We start from the raw sequence: 16805 nt of genomic DNA, 5'->3' as shown, positions 1-16805 counted from the left end.
TTGAATAAAAGAAAGGAAAAAAAAGAACAAAATATGCAAGACATTGTTTCTTATAAAAAATCTAAATTTTTGTAAAAAAGAAGAGATTCCGAAAAATTAGAAATTTTTTTTCTTAGAAAGCGAGATTTGTTTAAAAAAAAAAAATTTATAAGCAAAATTATATTTCTCCAAAAATGATAAATGAAAAAGACTTTTGCTTGTATTATGTTAACTACTTTTAATCTCAATGTACAATACATTTTACAGTTTACTTTAAGAAAATGAAAAAGCATTTCGCAAATTTTTCTGCTATTCAAAAGAACGACGTGTAACTTACATCGAGTCATCCTCTTATCTATTTTTTTTTATATGTTAGTTGCCATTTGCAGTAAATAAAAAATTAACTATGTCTTTGTATAACTGAACTATATTAAGTTATTATTTATTATTAACAAATATGTACGTGCACATATATTCCTCGAATATAAGAGAAAATTTATTAATTTTTTCTTAGACTACAAAAACAATCATGATTTTTCTAATCATTTACCGTTAAAATAAATTTACAATGGGAAATACATTTATAAAGTGTTCGTAAAGTATTTACTTAACCTTAATTCTCTGAATTATATATAATTATGTTGATGCTAAGAAAAGAAATAATTATTTCGGGATATTTTAATGCACAATTCTAAATTTAGAATAAAAATTTATGTATAATTTATACAAAATTATATTTAAATATACGAGGTGTGGCTATTAAATAACGAGACTGACGCTGTAAAACATTTTATTTTGATTTCATACATATTTACTTATTATCACCTTCAATATACAACCCTCCTCTATCCCTACAACACTCTATGCGAATCTTCTATTGTTTGAAATAGTGCTGAAAGTCTTCTTCTGTCAGCTCCTTCAGGACGCGTGCCGCTTTCTCTTTCACAGCTTCAACAGACTCAAATCTTGTTTCTTTTAATGCAGATTTCACCTTAGGAAACAGATAGAAGTCGCACGGTGCAAGATCCGGCGAATAAGGCATTCAAAGTGTCAGTACAAAGATTTTTGCGAGCTTCTTGTTGTTCAAACGTGAGAATTTTAGGTACCATTTTGGCACACACTTTTTTCATGTTAAAATTGTTTTGTAAAATTTGCCATACACATTCTTTGTCAATTCCTACAGTTTCATCAATCGCACGAATACTTAACCGACGGTCGGATCGAACCAGATTACCGATTGTTTCGATATTGTCATCCGTTTTTGACGTGGAAGGGCGACCCGGGCGTGAATCATCTTCAACGTCTTCTCGGCCGTCTTGGAAACGCTTAAACCACTCAAAAACACGTGCACGCGATAAACATTCATAGCCATACACTTCTTTCAATAAATTATAAGTTTCAGTAACGGTTTTTCCAAGTTTCACGTGAAATTTCACAACAATTCGTTGCTCTATTGTTACACTTATCATTTTTCCGGCGAAACAAAAAAACAACTCTAATGCGAAAGAAAGTTACGGCTATACGGATTTGTTTACAGAAGCGAAAGGTACTGCATTCGAAAGAGAAGGCTTCACGCTAAACAGCTGTCGGTCGCTGGCGTTTGGAGCATGCATACTTCTTCTGTAGCAGCGTCAGTCTCGTTATTTAATAGCCACACCTCGTATATCTACAATCTTCGAATTTGCGTATATTTCTCATTATTGATAAAAAGAAAAGAAAAAAGATAACTTCAGGATAGTCTTTGTACCGTAGTATAAAGAAGTATACAGTGTAAAATCTATATAGATTGTTTTTGATGCAGATAGATGCGAAAACTATTTATGATAAGCTTTAAGCGTGATTTGGAGGAATCTGACATTTATCGACCAATCAAGACAGACGATCTGAAAAATTGACCGAAAATTGATCATCTTGAGAAGTGAGTATTGTTCATGTTGATGTCAACATACATAAGTAAATGCATATTATAGTGATGCTCGTAATAATTAAAGCTCACTTTCGCTATAATGGAATAATAAACGAATCTTAACAATTGTTTTAAAAACACAAGTGCAATTTATATTATATGCATATATCGTATAATTTTGATACTTATTCTATTTTGCGACACCATTATTTTTATATTAGATATACTCTTTGAACCCTTTAAAATGAGAAATGCAGCAAAATACAAAAAAAGAAAAATTAAAAAGTAAAATTAATAACTTAATACTCGCTTTTTTAAACTCCTAATGCATTTTTTTCGTCCAGATACTGTAATCACGAGCTGGATATACTAAAGAACTTGGAATATGTCGTGGGAAAAAATGGGCAGAAGGTGTCGCTGAAAAAGGAGTCTCGTCCAAAATTGTACAAGGTCTATAAAACCTTTTGGTTGCCATATTTCATAATCGGAATCTGCTCATTTATCCAAGTATATTGATACCTTTAAAAAGAGATACTTACCATGATATTAATATTTACGAAATTTAAATTAAATGTATTTATATGGAAAGAAGTGTTGTAAAATATTCCCACTAAGAGAAAGAAATAATAATAGAAAAATTTATTGTGTTAGACATTAATCCTTTATTAGATTTAGAGATGCATCAGAAATCGGAAAGAATTGCCAGAAATCAGATATTCAGCAATCTTTTTCTAGTGCATTCCAATATATAATTAGATTTAGTTAATACTTAATGAAGAAGAAAAAAATTGATCTGAATTAATCTGAGATTTCTCTCTCTCTCTCTTTCCTTTTTTCTCTCCTTTTTGCTCGCTCTTCTCAGATTTATTAAATTTATAAATTTAATAAAAATTTATTTGGAAAGAGAGAGGAGAATTAAATTTCAACTTTTCTCTTTTAATGTAGCGTAGTACGCGTAATGGTACCGATCTTGCAAAGCTGGATCATTAAATACTTCATTAGTGATCCTAACGCGAAATATAAAACCTCAACAAACGAAGTGATGATCTACATCACCTTCCTGATCATTACCAATGTCATCACCATTATGTTGTTACATCACTCAGTCATGCAATCGTTACATGTTGACATGAGAATACGTATCGCCTGCAGTTCTCTATCGGAAGGTAATAATGCGAATTAACTAGTGAACAGAGTGGGAATGTTAAAAAAATAAAGCATTACCGTTACAGTAATTACTTTTTGTTAAAAAAAAAATAACTTGTTACCGTCACTAATTATTCATTATAAAAAGTAACGTATTACTTGAAAAAGTAACGAATAGTTACTTTTCGAGAAATTGTTGATTTTATTATAATTCCCTCGTACGATATTGATAAAATTAATTTTATTCGGCGCGTTTTTACACATCGACCGAATCTGGCAAAAACAATCGTTGAGAGCTAAACTCAACAATTACCGAATTTAAATTAAATATGGCTTTTAAACATTAATGTCATTATTAAAAATGTATTTTAAGATTCACTTCCAGCACTGAAAAATAGTATACATGTAATGTGAATTACAGATTTTTAATACTGATAAAGATTATTGGAATGCAATCTAAAACATAAAATATAAAATATTTTTTAAGAAATAAAAATGAGAAAGTAAACATTTTGTAATTGTATTTTTTGCAACTAATAACCTCTTATTACAGATAATATAATGTTAAATTGTAAATATATATTTGTATACTTACGAGCAATAAAAAAAATTTTAAGTATTTCATTTGTTTGTTATAACAACGACACAACTTGGGTGGTTAGAAAATACACTTCTAGAGATATAAAACATCTTTCAGCGCCAGCAATCGAAATATAATCTAATCCAACTCATCCAATAAAAATTAAAGTAACGATAAAAGTAACGGTTAAATCATTATCATTACTGCAAAAATAATCTTATCATTAGCGTTACAGACAGAAAAAAGTAATGACTGTTACCAAAAAACGTAACGAAAAAGTAACAACGTTATAAATAATGCATTACTTCCCAACTCTGTTTGTAAATCCATGCACTTGTCTAATTAAACCCTTCCTAGAAAGAGAAAACAGTTCCTTTCTAGTTGGAAAAAGTTTACTTTGTATTAACTTATTAAGTAATAATTATACATTCCTTTTACGGAATTGTTAAATCAATATGCAATGTTTTATATTTAGGATAACATTGGACTCACATCGATGTGTAATAAAGGATTCAATTTTAAAATTATTTGGCGAAGTGATCAATTTTAATGTCCGATTTTAATTATAATTAATTAAGTAATTATTTAAAAAGTTTCCTTTAGTGCAAAAAATTTATTTAATGCTTAAAGAAATAGTCGTATTGAGTTTGTTATCTTGCACGTTTATTGTTTGTCAGTTGTTTGCAAATGCTTATTACACTGTTCGATAAAAAGTCACTTTTCTTTTTCTCCGAAGTACAATGTATATATCCCGAAAATTTTTTCTTGGTAAACACAATGCCATTGGTAAAATTTGTGTAATCAGAATTTTGAGTAAATTGTGATGAAATGGGCAAAAAATAACATTTTTTACTGTTTTACTGTTTATCTTTTACAGCAAAACAAAATCTTATTTCTAAATAAAGTTTATCGGGTCTAAAAGTACAATTCAAGAGTTTTCAAATAAATTTTAGGATATGATCGTATCATTTATTTTTATTAGGTTATACTACATGGCTGAAAAATCCCGGGATTTTTAATGAAAACAAGCGTTTTTTGTGCAAAATTATATTTATTCCTCAATATAGTTGCCTTCGAGGGCGATACACTTGGTATAGCGATTTTCCAACATTTCGATGCCCTTTCTGTAGTACGAAACGTCCAAGCCTTCGAAATACGCCTCGGTTTCCGCGATGACTTCCTCATTCGATGTGAATCTCTTTCCCTGGAGCCACCGCTTGAGCTTTGGGAACAGATAATAGTTGCTGGAGGCCAAGTCTGGAGAATACGGTGGGTGAGCAACCAATTCGAATCGTAATTGGTCCAATTTGACCATCACTTTCAAGGACGTGTGTGACAGTGCGTTATCGTGATGGTACAGAACTTTTTTCTTCGCCATATGGGGCCGTTTTTTTCTTTATTTCGTCGTTCAGTTTGTCCAATAACGCTGCATAATACTCTCCCGTAATTGTTCTTCCCTTCTGCAGGTAATCGATGAAGATTATGCCATGCGCATCCCAAAAAACGGAAACCATAACCTTCCCGGCCGAGCGTTGGTCTTTTGGCTGCTTTGGTTGGCTTTCGTGGCTTTTCAGTCACTCTGCAGACTGCCTATTGGACTCAGGCGTATGGTAATGGACCCACATTTCATCCATCGTCACAAAACATCGAAAAAAGTCCGCTCGACTGTTACGCTGCAACAACGCCAAACCGACCGTTGAATCATCAACGCGCTGCTATTTTTGGTCGATGGTCAGCAAACGCGGCACCCATCGTGCCGATAGCTTTTTCATCTCCAAAACATCGTGTAAAATGTATCCCGCTCGTTTTTTTGAGATGCCCACGGCCTCAGTTAACTCGCGCAACTTCACTTTACGATCACTCAAAACGATTCGATGCACTTGCTTTGCGATTTCCGCATTCGTAGCCTCTTTTGGCCTTCCAGAGCGAGGTGCGTCTTCGGTGCTTGTACGACCCATTTTAAATTCACTAAATCACCGATAAACTGTTGTTCTCGAAGGAGTAGATGTGGGATAACATTTCTGCAACCATTTCAATGATTGTTCAGAAGTTTTTCCCATTAAAAAACAATGTTTGATCAAGATGCGATATTCCTGTTTTTCCATTTTTTTTACGAAGGCGAAAGTAACGTCACTTAAACGACTGTAGCTTGTAAACGAATGAACGAAATGTCATGAAACTTCATATATAAACTAGTGACAGATGAATCTCTCGAAATGAATCATGTTCATTTTCTAGTGGCACCACCTATTGAAAAATCCCGGGACTTTTCAGCCCATGCAGTAATTGTTTCCGTAGACATAATATCAAAACAACTTTTTATTTTATTGTAAAAAATTGTATTTGTATAATTGTATTTGTATAGTCATTTGTATATATGAATATTATTGAACACCAAGACTCACTTTGATTAAAAATAATTTGCTTCTCCTTTATAAATGTTTGTGTTAAAACACTTATCAGCTCATTTCACTTAATATTGTTTACTATAAAAAAATGTTAAAATGACAAAAAAATGTTATTTACACAATTACACAAAATCTTGACAAACTATGCAAATTCTATCAACAACAGTGTGTTACTGCAAACAGCGCAAATGATCTTTAGAATGTGTATTATAATATATTTCAGAAAGTATTTTAATGCTGAACAAAGTTTGTTCTAGAATTTCATATAGAATAATATGGAATCTAACACATTCAAAATATAAAATAACAAGTTATCATAAAAATAACTAGAATTTTTTTATTTCTATAATCACTTGGAGCATTCGGAGCAAAATTTGTAATGTATATATACATACATATATATATTAAATATTTAATTTTTATATTCAAATATTATTAATGATCTACAAATTCATATTATGTTTTTTATAATACATAATAGCACTGTTTTTTTTATTCGTTTTAAATGTAAATTGCAAGGTAAAATGTGAACAGATCAATTATTCGCAAGTAATTTCTCGTCTTTAAACTTCAAACTGTTCTAATCTAAAACTTTTAAAGTTTTAATTTTTATAACAATTTCCAGACATTTGTTTTTATAATATTTATATTGTAATATCCAATATTGTTTGTAATTGTAATATTAATTTCAAAATGACAAATGAATGTATCATTACTTTATCCTAATATCTTTCTCATTATAGGTACGACCTTCAACGACTATCAATAACGTTTGCTGGTATAATATCCATCGCGGAATGACGTGTCTTTCGAGTGATCTTATCTCTTTAAAAATATAGCAAAAATATAGCTAAAAAAATGTTTATACATAATTATACTTAAACAGTTATACATGACTAATTTATGTAATTATATGGAATTATTTGTAACGGTTATAAATTGTGTACAACCGTTTATGCATAATTGTGCATAAAAAATTTTTTATCAGGCTGCTATATTTTAAAAAAGATACGACAAAAGACACGTCATTCCACGATAAATATTATACCAGCAAATGTATTATTGGTAGACATTGAAGATCATACCTATATTAAGAAAGATAGCCAAATATTCATTTGTCATATATTTTTGAAATTAATATTACAAATACAAACAATATTGCATATTACAACATAAATACATAATAAATACAACATAAATTACAAAAACAAATATTTTGATTATATTACAAAAATTGAATCTTAAAAGATTTTAAATTAGAACAGATCTCCAAACTTTAAAGACAGGAAATTATTTATGAATAATTGACCACACAACATTTTACCTGCAATTATACATTTACAAAAAGCACAGCACTATTATGCCTGATAAAAAGTATAATAATATCAATTTGTAGATTAATCATTATAATTTTTAAATGAAAAATTAAATATTAAAAAAATATATTATATATTACAAATTTGCTCTGAAAGCTTCAAGTGACTACAAAAACGAAAAAAATTAAGTTAGTTTTATTGACTTGTTATTTTATATTTTGAACGCGTTAGATTTTGCAAGAATCATTCTGCAAGAAATTCTAGAACAATAACTTTGTTCAGCAATCAAATATTTTTTGAAATATTATAGCACATATTCCGAAGATTTATATACGGAATATGTCCACATTTAATTTTATAATGAATTATACATAATTATGTAAATTTTTACATAATTTTGTATAGTTCAAAAAATTTTTTACTGGAGACTATAGACAAAAATCTAATATCTTAAGTAAAAAATTTTGCAATATTTACTTATTACAATGACAAGTAGAAAAAACTTTTTTTTATAATTTTTTATAATTTTATAATTAAATCATTTTTTTATAATTTAATAATTAAAAACTTTATATTCTTAAACATTACAAAATCAGAAACGTATTTATGTAAATACCACTATTAATAATAACATACAAAAAGAGAATAAGCATGTATAGGAATATGCGTGTGACAATATGAGTGTGTATAGAAAACGCGCGCGCGTGTGTATCTCACAAATCAGAGATATTATAAATGGTTGATTACAAAATGAATAATTTTAATATATGGTATATTAAGCTGTTTTATTCAGTTTTTTTATAATTTTCATAGATAGTTTTGTGTATCTTTTTTTGTAAAAATCAATCAAAGAAAAATTCATGTTGTGCTTGTATATATCGATGAACGTATGGACGGAGCGAAAGAAAATGAAAAGATCTATTACTCAATTTATAATTATTTTCAACACTGTTGTAGTTATATGGTTGAACACAGCAGCCATGAACCAAACTGGTACCGATACAGATCATGAATCTTCTCAGCAATGATATCATTCGCTTCGATCAATTAACAATGTATCTGAATTACATATGGATCATGCCTTTATCCTTTATTTTGTGAAAGTATTCGTGTACCGTGGTAATTAAACAGCACATTGATCATACTCTTGAAAAAAGTCTTAAATTTTATTAATCTCTTTTGTAGATTCTTGATAAGTATAAATTTTAATAATTGTAGTATAATTTGTAGAAAACCTATTATCGATTATATAAGCTATTTGTATACATTTTACAACTTCACGAATTAGTTTAGACTATAAAAACGTAGGACCTCTTCTTTTCATTTGTTTCGAACTTGCTCTTAAATAATTGTCTGTTCAAGCTGACCGGACTTTATTTTTATTTGCGATCATAGGAACAATAATGTGGCAAAAAGTCGGTATTTCGAGTTTTGTCGGCATCGGGACATTGTTAATCATCGTCCTCCCAAGGCAAGGGACTTTGAGCTTCTTGAATCTCAGAACCATGATTGCGCCACTGACCGACTGAAGAGTGCATCTGATGAGCGAACTCATAGCTGGGATACAGGTATCCTCAAGAAATGATTTAGTTATTTTATTTTTGAACGATATAGAGGCTGAATAAAGATATAATATTAACATCCAAGTATCATTTATAAAAAAATTTTATGGAACAAATTTATGAAATAGTAATTCTCTGGTTCAGGTGATGAAGATGTACGCCTGGGAGAAATCATTCAGCCAGATTGTGTCAGAATGTGTAAGTAAGTAAGAAAGTTGAAGATCAAGCAAATCAAATTCTTGTCGTATGTGCGCGCCGCATATTTGGCCATCATAGTCTTCACTGAACGATTGACTGTCTACTTCATCCTGATAACGTTCGTCTTAATGGGAAATAATTTGACTATTGCCTATGTGATCTATGAAATGTCGACATATTTTAATATACTTCAACTAGTCGCGTTGTACTTTCCGCAAGGGCTAATACTGCTGAGTGAATCAATAGTGTCATTCAATCGATTTGGAGACGAATTTGGAGGTAAATATTATTAGGTATACAAATAAATTTCGGCCGTTTGACAAAAGACGGCACCACTAGCAAGCTATAGTTAAAATTGTCTAATGTAAAACATTATATCGTAAGGTTGGACATCTATCAACAACATAATCTTGAAATACTAGCGGTTTTGTATCAGCATCATATATTTTTTTTTGTGCGAAAATGCCGAGTTTTGAGCCGAATAAGCATCATTTGCGGGAACTTTTGATTTACTTCTTTAATTTGAAGAAATCTACAGCTGAGGCTCATCGATTGATTGTAGAAGCATATGGTGAGGCTGCCTTAAGTGAGAGAAGTTGTCGTGAATGGTTTCAAAAATTTAAGAACGTTGAATTTGACGTCGAAGACAAAGAACGTAGCGGAAGGCCGAAAGTATACGAAGACGCGGAATTGGAAGCATTATTGAATGAAAATTCGTGCCAAACGCAAAAAGAACTTGCACTTACATTTTGACTTACACCAATAAAACATCATGTATCGTTCTTTCACAATAAATGCTTAATTTTTGATTAAAAACGGCAGAAACTTATTTATATACCTAATATCATATTTTTTAATTTACGGTGAAATTAAATCTACAATCATTCTTATATCTCTATTATCATGTACTTATTGAAGTAAGCTTAATTTTTACAGGATTTTTTGCTGATGGACGAAGTGAACACGAGACGCTTCTCGGAAAACACGCCGCAGTTGCAGTTTAAATCTCAGAAACCAAAGGAAGAATCTAATGCAGAGAATCAAATAGACAGTACATCTCGAGAAATGGGAGTATCGTTCAATCCGAACATCAAAGATTATCTGACTTTCCGGTATACGTAAAGCTTCAGCGAGTTTCTGCCAATTGAATCAGTGACCAATTGCCGCCGACTTTATGCAATATCAACTTAACTATCAAGCCTGGTCAATTGTGTGCTGTAATTAGTGCAGTAGGCTCCGGCAAATTGTCTATATTGCATCTACTACTGAAGGAATTAAATCCCGGCATAGATTCCATAATCCTTACTCAGGGCTGCTCGAAGTATAATTTTCCGGGCAATTTATCCACTGGATACTTCACGAACAATCCGAACTTGCGTATCTCCTATGCCAGTCAAGAACTCTGGCTTTTCGGTGGTACTGTAAGGGACGATATACTGTTTGGCCGGTCCTACAACAAGGCTAGATACATGCAGGTAATTTTTATGGTCCAAAATAATTGTTGCGGATATTACAGTGTTTATATATTCCTGCACGTTAATATCAAGAATTTTTATGTGTAACTAGTAACAATTCTTACAATTAGATCCTTTACATCTTACGCATCAATTATTAAACATGAATTATGTCTTTGTGACTGAATATAAAGATATATTTTAGCAAGTGTTATGAATTTTTCTGAATCTTTAATCTATATATGATTCCATTCAGATAAAAGAAAAATGTCTAATATTTCCTAATTTTGAAATTTTTAACATTCTTTAAAGTTTCTTTTTGATCAATTGGCAAATGTTTCAGATAGCAAATGTGTGCGCCTTGACAAAGGATTTCCGCAGAGAGACATGACAACGGTCGCCGATAGAAGTGTATCTCTATCCGGTGGCCAAAGAGCGTGAGTCAATTTTGTGAGGGCAGTTTATAGACAAGCGGATATCTTGCTCGACGATCCTTTGAGCGCAGTGGATACTCGTGTTGCTAGGCATCTCTATAGGAAGTGCATCACCGAATATCTCCACGGCAAAACGAGGATACTTGTCACAAGTCAACTGCAATTCCTTAGGCCCCAAAAGGGCGGACCACATCGTCGTACTAGATCGAGTAACATAGAATATTCTTTAGTTATCTTTATTAAATTAAAAAATTTTTAATTTTAAAAGTTTGATTTTTTAATTTGTTTTAAAAGTAAAAAATTTAGATATAATAATAACAAAAGCAAATTTAATTTATTGCTGAATGAATAATTTTTAATTTTTTTTCTTATTGTTATGAAGATAGACATTATTTTATTAATAACATATACAAATTAGATAATTTTATAATTAAAATTAATCAATAATAAGATTTTTTAAATAAAAAATGACAAGAAACTTTTAAGTTTTGCATTTAATTTATGTGTAATTTACGTATAATTAATTAAAAGATGAAAATATTATTTAAATATCTTTTAAATTAAATATCCTGATTTTGTTTCCTAAGGATTTCGTGAAACTGCAAGGAAATTATAACGAATTAGTACAATCAAATAAAGATTTCATTGGGACAATTTGAACCTCAGAGAAAAGAGGAGGATATGAGAAGAGAAATGTCTAAGAGAATTACAATAACGAGACGGATTTCAAGATTATCGACTACAAGTTCCATCACTCGTTAGAAGATTACTTGTTATTTATAATAAAAAAATATAGAAACTGAAAACAAAATATTTTACATTATTTTTATTTAATAAAAATAGATTTTTTTAAAATGTAAAATAAAAATAGAAAAAATGAACATAAATAAAAATAATAATACAAAATAATTTTTAAAAATATCAGTATTTTCGCGCATTAAAGATTTCTAATATACCTTCACTAATTATTATCAATTAATAAAGCGCGAAAGAAGTTTTTAAATTAAGATTCAAAAAAGTTAAGTTTTTAAATATCTACAAATTTTTTTAGCATTATTTTCTTCGTTTTTAAATAATTTAAACGAAATTAACTTCAACAGATTACATTTATTATGAGAGATAAATTCAAGTAATAAGATTATTATTTTGCCATCGTGCAGCACTCGAACATTGATGATTCGGATTATGTGGAGAAAAGAAACCGAGATAGCGGCACACGATCCAATAGCCGACAGAGTGCACAAGGAATATCTGCATAACGGTGGCAATAATTTCACGCTATTTGTACTGCTGATGATCTTTATTATCAGTCAGGCCAATACCGGGAATGATTACTGGCTATCATACTGGACTACTTTGGAGGATGAGAGGCGTATTGAAAATACTAGTGATGTCAAACAATTTGCAAACATGTACAACGATAGTTTCCTTGGGCCGAGTTCACGTTGAACCCGGACAACCTGCTGAACACTATGGATGCCATATATGTATACACATTCTGCATCATCGCCTGCATCGCTACCATGGTGTTTCGCAGCTTTCTTCACATGAAGGTCTCTATGAACTCGAGTAATCTTCATAACATCATGTTCTTCAAACTGCTGCAGGTCGGCGCATATGTCCTTCTTCCACAACAATACTTCCGGTGAGTAATAGTTATGATCCGATAGTCGTCTTAACTGCTCTACAGAGACTTCATAAAAATTATTTTATGACAATTTTTAAAAATTTTTTTCATGTAATTTTTAGAATATTTCATAATTTTTATATAATCTTAAAATTTTTTAAAAAGATTTTTTTAATTTTTAAATGAATTGAGACTTTTTAGAAGTGTTGAGAAAGTTTGTAACTTTTCTAAATTTCTTTATAGATAGATGTTGTGACGTGACGTTTTTCGTCCGTCACAAGGGCCGCACAGTCCGACCAAACAGTGCAGTCTCGCGTCCTGAGTTCTTCCACATTTTAGGGGGCGGACGCATCTGCGCTTTTTCTGCGACATTATTTGCGTGTCTCACACGTTACTGTTTTCGTTTCCTTTTTTTGTGAATTTCCGTACCGAGAGTTATAGAGGCTGGCGACTCCCGCGATTTTAGCAGATTGACGCCGCCTCACCGAACCGTGAAGAGAGAAGAAGGACGGCCAGGAATGGAAGTAGAGTAACGACCGCTGCCGACGGATTCGCCGGGACGCACGACACCCTGTCCCCCGGGTCACACGCAGGTGATATCATTCATTATTATGTCCTTTTGCTCGCAAGACACCTTCTATTACATCATCTTTCAGGCCCAAGCGGAACGAGGATTGGAATGGCAGAACGGAGGTGGCCACTCTACGCTCCAAGAACAGCGAGAGCCCCGAGGCCACGAGGTGGCTCGAAAAGATCCTGCGGCCTCTCGAACTTCGCGCGCCAGGATATGCGACACGGGCATGACGCGGTTCCCGCGATTAGCGGAGCCGTGGAGCCACGTGCAAATAAGGCACGATAAGGCTCCCTGGCGGGGATACGAGCCTTGCGTGCCTCCAGGATCAGCGCCCGGCATTTGTGCTGTGGCCATTTAAGCGAGCGTACATGGAAGAATGCAGGACCTCGCGGAGAGGCAAGAATTGATGAGCGAGCAAAAAGACGACCAGGGCGAGCATCAGCGGGAGGTCACGGTGAGACAAGCGTCACAGGCTGTAAAGTCGCAGGTTTCCGAATCCGGGAGGCACAATTTCATTATAATCCTATCGGGTGTATTATAGCGAGCGCACGTGGCACTGCCGTGCCTTAGATTTCCGGGGAGTTCGAGTACGCGTGTCGCCTCCCGGGACGGTCCATCATAGTCGGGGGAAATTCTACTGCGTCCGCCAAGGCCACAGCCTCGTCATTTCTTGTAAGCGTTTGTCGCGTGTCCTGTTTCTTTTGTATCGAACCGTGTCGAAGTCCCGCACTGCACTATTGATGCGTATCTTGTCGTTTCGGAAGCTTGCAGCATAAGATCTGCACGTCTATTCGAGTATCGGCACTCTGTGTGATAGTGATTAATGATAATTTATTAGCCATTAATAATTGCGCATATTCTATCGTATCGAGATTGTGTAGCGTCGAGTTTGCGTATATTCTGTCTTTCTCTGAACTTCGGTTGAGCGACGCGAAAGCCCCGCGAACGCGCCGTGTTCACGCTACAATTGTTGCCGAATTCCATCGTATTTTTGAAGCGGCGAAGTCTTGTTCTATAATTCGCGAGGGTATCCCTCTGTGGCGTGAGCTCACGGGGATCTAACGAAATTGATACGTCTAGCGTAAAGCATTTTGGGGCCTGTGTGAATCCGTTATCGCACTCGATTTATCGTCATGATTTTGTTGGCAGATGCAAGTTGAAGACTTATTCAATATACTTACTGTTAATTTTGTTATTGTTAATTCTGGTATGGCTTGCCGTCCCTGTTCGCTTCTCCAAACGATCCGCTATCCTCGACCACGAATCGTCCCCTCTGCCAGGCTGAGCTATCGGTTGAGAGCCCGTCGACATTCACAGCTCGTTAGAATATTGCATAAAGAAAATATCGCGTAATTTCGAGAAAGAATGATACGCTTACTCATGCCTGGCGCCCAACTATTGTCTTGCGATTGTGTGTTGCCCTTAAGAGCGGCCGCGCGAAGATGCATTTCTGTCGCGTTTTGTTTAACGTCACCTGTCATCCGATTGCATAAGAAAATCTAAGCTATGAATACGCGACGAAGTTGCGCCATGTTCATGAATGCGGTTGCAAATTTGGCACCCAACGTGTGGGGCCCGAGTATAGAAACAGAATTTTTTTTCGCTCAGTAAATAAGAACGAGGAATTTGGAGAGCGAATTCGGCGAATATTGTGCTTTATAATATTCTGCTTTTGCTATGTGTAATTTTTGTATGCCTTTCCTATTCTTGTGCCTGCTATTCTTTTGATGAAATGTTTGAATTTTTATTTGAATGTGATTTTTTTCTTCCACAGCATTAGTTGCCATGTGTGCGCGTTATAAAATGAGTTCTGGAATTTCATGCTGTATCACACGTCCTTGATTTTTATGAGTTTCGCTTTGTCGTCTCAAGCAGTTGTTGTCGTGATTCGGGGTAGCGAGGTTTTTCTATCGTTGTCGGTTCCGCACCGTGCTGTTTGTACCGAGCTATTGGCACGCGGATTATTATTCTCGCGGGCTCAAGGCCACTGTGCATTGCCCTTTCTGAGGATTTGCTTCTCAAATATTATTGTTGTGTAGCGGTCGTTTCTGACAGTCGCGTCTGAGTGTACCGGTTTAAAATTGGGATTGAAGGTCGCCTAATATTGTTAAGTTTTCTTTTGTTATCGCGTGCGAGTAAGGGCGCAAATGCCAGGGAACCTGTAGTAAGGTTATTTTTTTTCTCTCTCTCTTTCCCGTGCGACATTTCACAGAAAGTTTTTCTATTGGAAATTTGTCGGTGCCTATTGTTTCCGCGTTTCCGCTTGTTGTCACTTACTTCCGAGTCGCGCCGAGATGTCTGAGGGACGTTCGCGATTTTCGTGGATTTACCGGCTGTCCGTCGAGCAGCTAAGGGAGGAATTGTCGTAGAGGGCAGGCGATTGAGGTGGATACTGCCGTTCTGCACGACCGTTTGTTGCGCTACGAATTAAATGCGCTGGTGCACGCGGAGCCATCCCAGCGTGCGGGAGAGGACGCCCCCATAAGTTTGCGACCGCCGCGATACCTGTGCGACCGGACAGTCTGGGACTTCTCCTGCATGGTTATTCGGGGGATCGCGTGGACGCGCACAGTACTCCTCCACCGGTAGCGTCCTCGCCTTTGCGTCCCGCCGACACTTCGGGCGCGCGACAGGCTTCGATCTCGAACATTATTAACGCGCTGCGTAAATGGAATTTAAAATGCTCGGGCACACGAGGTAGTGAGGCGGAAGCCTTTCTAATTCGAATCGAAGAGGAGCGTGAGTTATTTTCCGTTAGCGATGCCGATCTTTTCCGATATTTGCCATTTTTCTTATCGGGTACCGCACTGTTCTGGTATCGTTCTCTGCTAGCATTCGGACTGGCAGATCTGGGATCAATTTGTGATTGCGTGGTGAAGACGCTTCGGCGATCCAGATTTTCAGTACGCGTTGCGGGACGAGATTTTGCATCGCACGCAGGAGGATGATGAGCCGGTCGCTGATTATTTAATGTGCATGCAAGCCCTTTTCGGTCATTTGAGTCCGCCGTGGAGCTTGGCGGAGCAATTGGATTATGCGTTGTAATATGCTACCACGTTTGCAAATGAATCTCCGTAGTGTTTCGAGTTTTCGAATTTCGTGACTCTCGAGTTATTAGCTTCGCAACTAGAAGTAAGCCACAAGGCTAATTTCACGCGTCAAGCCCCTCCCGGAGAAATCTTTATTCCCGGAATTAGCTTATCGCCCGCATAAACCCCCGTGTAACAGTCGGGCAGATGCGACCGAATTTTCGGCCCCGGCGATTGCCGGAAGTAGGAGAGCCCCGAACCACAATCGGACTGAAGCGACCGCCAGGGGGATGGGAGCGCCCGCGACCTCGGCGACGCCCGTGCGGATAATTAAGTGCTGGAATTGAAGAAAACTGACCATATCGCGCGAAAATGGGGAGACGCGCCATACGTATTGTTTTCGCTGCGGTGCGCCGAACGTGATCGTGAGGACGTGTCCCACCTGTTCGGGAAAGGAGAGCCGCTAATTCGGGTTGAAACGGCTCCCGCGAAATCAGGCGAGACCCGCGTGGAAGCCGGCAGGGAGACCTTTGAGTATCTCGCGACGACGTTCCACGTATCCGAGTTAACCCCACTACGGTACTTTCATATT

General features: G+C 35.1%; 1 long non-coding RNA gene and 1 pseudogene across 1 annotated transcript; both read left to right on the top strand.

Annotated features, from left to right (window-relative positions):
• The first annotated feature begins 8726 nt into the window (after nt 1-8726).
• On the top strand, nt 8727-11892 carry LOC105154231 (uncharacterized). The gene is made up of 5 exons (XR_015548406.1): nt 8727-8903; nt 9042-9095; nt 10032-10570; nt 10893-11192; nt 11571-11892. It is a non-coding gene; the product is annotated as an uncharacterized LOC105154231 (long non-coding RNA).
• Nucleotides 11893-13560: 1668 nt separating this feature from the next.
• LOC147906437 (uncharacterized) lies at nt 13561-16779 on the top strand (annotated as a pseudogene).
• The last annotated feature ends 26 nt before the right edge of the window (nt 16780-16805 follow it).

The sequence above is a fragment of the Acromyrmex echinatior genome, unplaced genomic scaffold, assembly GCF_024713525.1.
Source record: "Acromyrmex echinatior isolate Ae372 unplaced genomic scaffold, ASM2471352v2 Scaffold34, whole genome shotgun sequence".
Classification (NCBI taxonomy): domain Eukaryota; kingdom Metazoa; phylum Arthropoda; class Insecta; order Hymenoptera; family Formicidae; genus Acromyrmex; species Acromyrmex echinatior.
This window is presented reverse-complemented; position numbering and strand designations above follow the sequence as displayed.